The sequence below is a fragment of the Cibotium barometz genome, chromosome 25, assembly GCF_041138505.1.
Source record: "Cibotium barometz isolate CiBa-2024 chromosome 25, ASM4113850v1, whole genome shotgun sequence".
Classification (NCBI taxonomy): Eukaryota; Viridiplantae; Streptophyta; class Polypodiopsida; order Cyatheales; family Cibotiaceae; genus Cibotium; species Cibotium barometz.
The window spans coordinates 13,181,504-13,189,108 of NC_141070.1; positions in this window are offsets into that span (position 1 = coordinate 13,181,504).

The following is a 7,605-nucleotide window of genomic DNA, read 5'->3' on the forward strand; positions in this document are numbered from 1 at the left end:
ATATATTTATGCATACAAATAATTTATGATGAAAATCACACTTTTAATATAAAAGAATTTCTTTTATGCATCCATTTATGCATAAAAATCATTTATGATGAAAATCACACTTTTAATATTAAAAAATCTTTTATGCATATATTTATGCATACATATCATTTATGATGAAAATCACTCTTTTAATATAAAAGAATTTCTTTTATGCATCCATTTATGCATAAAAATCATTTATGATGAAAATAACACTTTTATAATCAAAATAAAAAATTTCAATATGCTTCCTTCTATGCATAGAATTTAATTCTAAGAAAGTAACACTTTTTTTTAATAAAATATTTTTAGTATGCAATTTTTCTATACCTAGGATGAAAAATAACATTTTAAGAATACATATACGATGGGAATTACTCTTATTGAATTAAAAAAAAGTAAAACTTATTTTACACAATTTTAGAATATTTTTCCATAACCACCTTTGTATGGCTGACCATTTTTCAATTTTTAACTCTCTAAAATTAATTAGAATTTCACCAAGAGTATTTAAATCATTCTAATGTAAACATTTTCTACTTATTTAAGAGAAACATTATGAAAAAACTTGATTTTATCCATTAATCATTCATCTAGGATAAAGAATGGTCGGATTTACTAAAGAAGAGAGGAAAATGCCTTTTTTCAATGAGGCATAACATCATATTCATATTAGAGAAGACAAAAATCATAAAAAAACCATAAAATGAAATAGAAAAGAGAAGAATCTCCAACTTACAAGGAGAATTTGAGAGTTTTCCTTTGGCTTGATGGTTTGAGGGATCTACTCTTGTTGAAACAAGAGTTGAAACAAGAGTTGAACAAGAGTAGCCACCAATCTTTAGAAGAGGGAAGGTCAAAACTAATGAATTATGAGTAAATTCACAATTTCTGGCTCTTGGGAGAAGTAGGGTAACAGTGCAAAAACACTATTGAGCTTCAACAAAGAAAAAGGCTTCTATTTATAGAAAAAAGTGAGCTTCTAACCAAGCCAACTGATTCTAGAATTTTCCAGATCAGTTTGGTCAAATTTTGACCATTTTTGGGTCAGTTTAGTCCACTTTTTGGATCTAGTTGAAACAGGAGAGAGGAGAGATAAAAATATCTCCTTATTTGGGAGTTTAAAACTCTCCCACACATGTGAAATAGGCACCTCCTTCATGAGGGGAATTCCCCCATACTGAGGTGTCAAAAATGCATCATTTCTTCTAAATATCTCTCTTTTTTAACTATTAACCTTGTCCTTAGTCAACTCTTCATCTTATGTGAGTATTTACTCATTTTTGGGGGATTTTCCTTTTATTCTTCCATTTATTTCCTCCCTACATTTGCATGAATCTTATTGGTCCACAAGAACCTTAATTTAAATTTTTAAAAAAATCTTGACCCCTAGGATAAGGCCTCTTGAACAGATTATACTTGATTTCTAATGCACCTTCTGAAAATCTTTTTGAACTTCTGTTTTGGGGGAACTTATTTTAAAAAGAAGAGATATTTTTCCATCCAAAAATATTTAAAAACTGAATTACCACTCTCTAGAAGATTTTCTCTCTCTAGGCCAAAACTGGTAGAAACAAGATCTTTTATATTTCTGAAGAGGGATTTGATTACAGGGGAAGATGCTGGACATCTTGAGAGGCTGGCTAGGAATCTTACACAATGTTTCTTCAAGATTTGATTTATGTACTGTCTCTGTATTTCTTTATAAATATGCACCAAGAAGCTTATAACAGTACTCTACACAATAACTTTGCATAGATCTGCTACGCAACTGTGAACTACACCAGTCTGTATAAGATATTCTGCAATAGAACTACTATAATTTACTTAAGCATACATCATAACTACAAACTACACTAAAATCTATATAGAATCTTCAATTTACACCAATTCTTGGATAAGAACTACACCAAAATTTACACATTAATCTTCAATATCCTCCAAAACTGTTAAGATTTCCTAGAAACTAAGAAAATATAGAAGAAAACTAAGGTTTATGAATAGATTTAATGAAAAGAAGCACTAAACGGAGATTTAGCAAGAAATGTCCAAGAAAAGCACTCTGAAAATACCTCAAAACCTTAATTCGATAATCAAGAAAATCAAGATTCTCTTCAAATTAGGGTTTCAAAAATTTGTGATTAGCACATACCTGAAAATAATTACCATTAATTCCATGGTAAATTCACTCAACAAGAAAAAAATAAAAAAGTATGTAAAAGTACTAATCTAAAATGGATTAAGTACTAATTATTTTTTAATCTAAACATCAAGATCTAAGCCAAGAAATCTAATACCAATGCAATGAAGGAACCTAGGGGTTTGCACTCATTAGCATGGAGTACACACATGTCCCACTCATCCTAGGGAGTAGTACCTAAACATGGAAAGTCTGCAATGAATCAACCATGAAAGCTTGGGCATAAGCTCCAAGAAGACAAGATGTCTATATCAAATGATATCAAAAGGCAAGGTACAAAAGCCCAGACCAAGGTCAAGGGACCATTTCATACTAGCTAACAATATGCCCATGCCCCAAATCTATGCTCAAGGGACCCAACGTCCATGTGCCTAGGCCCATACCCATACATGTTCATGTGCATATATAATTACTTCATTACATACACGCATAGATTCTTTTATTGGTATATAGTGCTTGACCATTTCATACTAGCTAATAGTATGCCCAAGCCCCAAATCTATGCTCAAGGGACCTAAGGTCCATGTGCCTAGGTCCATACCCATACACGTGCATGTGCATATATAATTGCTTCATTACATACATGCAAAGATTCTTCTATTGGTATAAAAAAGTAATCTTTTGGAAACTTTTCCTCCATGCTAATTTTTCTAACATATTTAATAAAATTAAGTTTTATTGCCATGTATGAAAATCTTCGCCAATAAATTTATCTAATATGAGTGGATTTGGCATGGTTTCCTTATGGGGATGGAAAGGTCTTTGTAATGGGGTTACCCAAAGCGAATCTCTAGTCCCTTACAAAAGTGGAGATATGCATTTGACGTGATTTACACTTTCAAAATTCAAAAATTGTAAAACGAGAAAATGCCATGGATTGGGATAGTGATCTAAAGTACTAAACCAAGGGGAAAGTTGATTTTGATTATGCACAAGTGTTTAACAACACCCCAATGGTAGAGTAGAACCCCCAATGGCTGTCAAAAACTGACTGTAATTAGCACTAACTATTCTATTAACAAAGTTGATTTTTTGCTAATGGAGTAGATAATGATTTGAGAATTAAAGCTTCAATGATTTTTGTGTGTGCTCAACAAATTAATTCATACATCCTCTACAACATATATGTTGAACCCATAAACCACCTTCTTAAGAGTATGATGAGAAACTTGAAAACGTTACCCCCTCTTGGCTAAAATTGTTGCCACAACTATTGGGTACTTTTGGAGCTCTTGATTTGATGAGTGATGGCCTCCTTTGATGTGTTGCACCTCCTTGAGTCTGAAAACTAATGTAATTAGCACTAACTATCCTGGTAACACAAGTAGTTTTTTGCTAACAGAGCAAAGAATGATTTGACAATTAAAGCTTCAATGTTGTCTGTGCTCAACAAATCAATGCACACATCCTTACACTATATATGTTGAACCCATGAATCATTTGCTTGAGAGTATGATGAGAAAGTTGAAAATTTTACCCCCTCCTGGCTGAAAGTGCCACAAACTGCTAGGCACTTTTGGAGCTCTTAATTGATGGATTTGATGGATTAAAGTCTACATGTAGATATATGAAATTTCTTAATTGAAATGTAAAAAGAGCTTAAACCCGTCAAATTTGATGGAATTTGAAAGGAAAAATCTAGGAGGTTAATCAAGAGAGTCACATCAATAATCTACACATTTTGAGTTCAAATAAAAAAACACTTTTTGTTATCTTCACAATCTGGTCCCAATCTTAAAGATATTGTCAAAATTTAAAAAAAATAGGCGAATATATTGTAATATAGCCAAAACTTGATCTTTTAGATCCTAAAAGAAGAGAGAGAGTGCTAATATTTTATAGTTCTTTTCACACTTTTTCTTAATTCATGAAAGAGAAAAAGAGCCCTTACATGGCCCTTTTTTGTGTCCATATTCTTGATAAGAACTACACCAAAATTTACACAGTAATCTTTAATATCCTCCAAAACTGTTAAGATTTCCCAGAAACTAAGGAAATATAGAAGGAAACTAAGGTTAATGAATAGATTTAATGAAAAGAAGCACTAAACGGAGATTTAGCAAGAAATGTCCAAGAAAAGCACTCTGAAAATAGCTGAAAACCTTAATTCGATAATCAAGAAAATCTAGATTCTCTTAAATTTGTGCACAAATTAGGGTTTCAAAAATATGTGATTAGCATATACCTGAAAATAATTACCATTAATTCCATTGTAAATTCACTCAACAAGAAAAAAATAAAAAAGTATGTAAAAGTACTAATCTAAAATGGATTAAGTACTCATTACTTTTTAATCTAAACATCACGATCTAAGCCAAGAGATCTAATACCAATGCAATGAAGGAACCTAGGGGTTTGCACTCATTAGCATGGAGTACACACATGTCCCGCTCATCCTAGGGAGTAGTACCTAAACATGGAAAGACTGCAATGAATCTACCATGAAAGCTTGGGCATAAGCTCCAAGAAGACAAGATGTCTATATCAAATGATATCAAAAGGCAAGGTACAAAAGCTTAGACCAAGGTCAAGGGGCCATTTCATACTAGCTAACAATATGCCCATGCCCCAAATCTATGCTCAAGGGACCCAAGGTCCATGTGCCTAGGCCCATACCCATACATGTGCATGTGCATATATAATTGCTTCATTACATACACGCATAGATTCTTTTATTGGTATATAGTGCCTGACCATTTCATACTAGCTAATAGTATGCCCATGCCCCAAATCTATGCTCAAGGGACCTAAGGTCCATGTGCCTAGGTCCATACCCATACATGTGCATGTGCATATATAATTCCTTCATTACATACATGCAAAGATTCTTTTATTGGTATAAAAAAGTAATCTTTTGGAAACTTTTCCTCCATGCTAACTTTTCTAACATATTTAATAAAATTAAGTTTTAATGCCATGTATGAAAATCTTCGCCATTAAATTTATCTAATATGAGCGGATTTGGCATGGTTTCCTTATGGGGATGGAAAGGTCTTTGTAATGGGGTTACCCAAAGCGAATCTCTAGTCCCTTACAAAAGTGGAGATATGCATTTGACGTGATTTACACTTTCAAAATTCAAAAATTTTAAATGGTTCCATATATATATAGGCAGTGATGTGTGTGAACACACTTAGGACCGCCGGGGCACTTTTTCCCTCTTTAGGAGGTTTTTTTCCCCGGCTTGTATATACGCCCATCCTTTTTGGGCTAACTTATCTTTTGTACATTGACACAATCTAATACACTTTGTGTTGTGTGCAATCTTGCTCCTTCCTCTCCAAGCTTTGTGTGCTTTCCTGCAACCCTAATTCCAACAATTGGTATCAGAGCAGGCATCGGCTCCCAGGCTAGCACCCTCCGACTCACGTTCTCCGATTGAGGTGAGTTTTCACGAGCGCTTGCAGGTCCCTATACTCTGCAATTCGGCCCGTAGGGCTATGCGTTCTCAGAATTTGCATCTGAGGTCATTTCGGGCTCCGTTTTTGCATTTCAAGTTCTGCACAGGTGTTTTCGTCATTTTCTGCAGAAATTTCGACAGTGCAGTTTTCTGCAAAACAGGCATACGTGTTCTACTGTGGACCGTGCTACATAGCACAAGTTGTCTTCTGTTCAGTCTTTGCTTCATTACAGGTAGCTTTTGCATCAGTTTCAGTCAGTGGCCATGGCTGATAACAGTAATGATGTATTTCGCATGTTATCTGCTGATGACAAATTGGATGGAGAAACAACTACCCACTTTGGGCATACATGATGCAGCATGTTTTGGTTGCAAAAGGAGTGTGGAACATTGTGCAGGGTACGGATGTACGTCCAGGTTCTGTGGATGTAGGATCTGTTGAGGATGTTGCAGGTTCTAGCAGCTCTACTATTGCTGCTGTTTTACCCACTGCTGAACAAGCTCGTTGGGATGATAAAGATGCGCAGGCTCATGCCTTGATTGCACTTTCTGTCAAACGTAACATCACCCCACATATTTGTTCAGCTAAAACAGCAAAACTGGTTTGGGATATTCTAGCTGGTTTGTATGCAGGTCGTAACGAGGTAAAAATCGCTTACCTGCGTAAAGAGCTAGAATTGAAGATTATGCAAGAAGATGATGACATGAATGTTTTTCTTGCTGAGATTAAAGATCTCAAAGAACAGTTGATTTCTGCAGGTGAGATTATTCCTGATCATTCTCTTGTGCAGACTGTTCTTGATGCTTTACCTGAGACATATCAAACTTTTGCTTCCACGTGGAGACTTCTTAATGAGGACAGACCTGATGCTGTCAAGTATGATACTTTAGTCAACAAGCTCTTGCAAGAAGCGCAGTCCAGGCAAAACAGGACCAGGCAGCGTGCAGTTGATCAAGCATTTATTGCTGTCCAGCAGCAGAGAACAAGTGGTAAGGCAGCCCCTTCCACTGTTTCTTCTCCTATTAGTAGGTCTGCAACTTCTTCTCCTTCCACAGGTAGCAACAATAAGTCTGAGAAGGCTCTTGATAAAGGCAAGAAAAAGACCAGGTGCAACTATTGTAAGGCAAATGATCATGTCATTAAGAATTGCCCTAAGCTAAAGGCTAAAGAGGCAAAGAAGAAAGAGTCAAATGCAGCCACAATAGTGGATGCTTCTACAAATGCAGATTCTGCAAATGTTGTGCAGGATACAGAATGGGCGTTTAGTGTGTATTGCCAGTATGACCCATCTGTACATGATGCATGTTTGGCAGTTTCTGTTGACTCTCATGTTTGGTATTTTGACAGTGGTGCTACAAAGCACATTACCTCGCATCGTGATATGTTCACTTCTCTTGAGGCTGTCCCTAATGGGAATACTGTCACATGTGCCAATAATGCTTCTTACCCAGTGAAGGGCATTGGTAAAATTATGCTTACTGCTCCAAATGGCAGCGCTTTCACACTTTCAGATGCTTTGTATGTGCCAGGGATAAAGAAGAATCTATTGTCTGTCTCTGCGCTTGCTAGACTTGGACTTGTAGTCAAATTTGTGGATGACAGATATACTGTTCATGATTTGACTTCTAGTGATACGATTATTGTATCTGGCACCTTGTTTCGTGGGCTGTATAGGCTCAATTCTTATGACAAGTGTGTGGAAGATTCAGCAAATGCAGTTTATGATTACTCAAGGCATGCATGGGTATATCCACTGAAGGCAAAGTCCGAAGTGTTTTTGTGCTTCAAACAGTTTTTTCTTATGGTTGAAAATGTATCCAATTGTACTGTGGGCACCCTCCGTACTGATCGAGGGGGGGAGTACATGTCTAAAGAGTTTGATGCATTTCTGGCTAGTCGTGGGATAAAACACCAATGTACAGTGCCGTATACCCCTCAGCAAAATGGTGTTGCTGAGAGGAAAAATAGGTCACT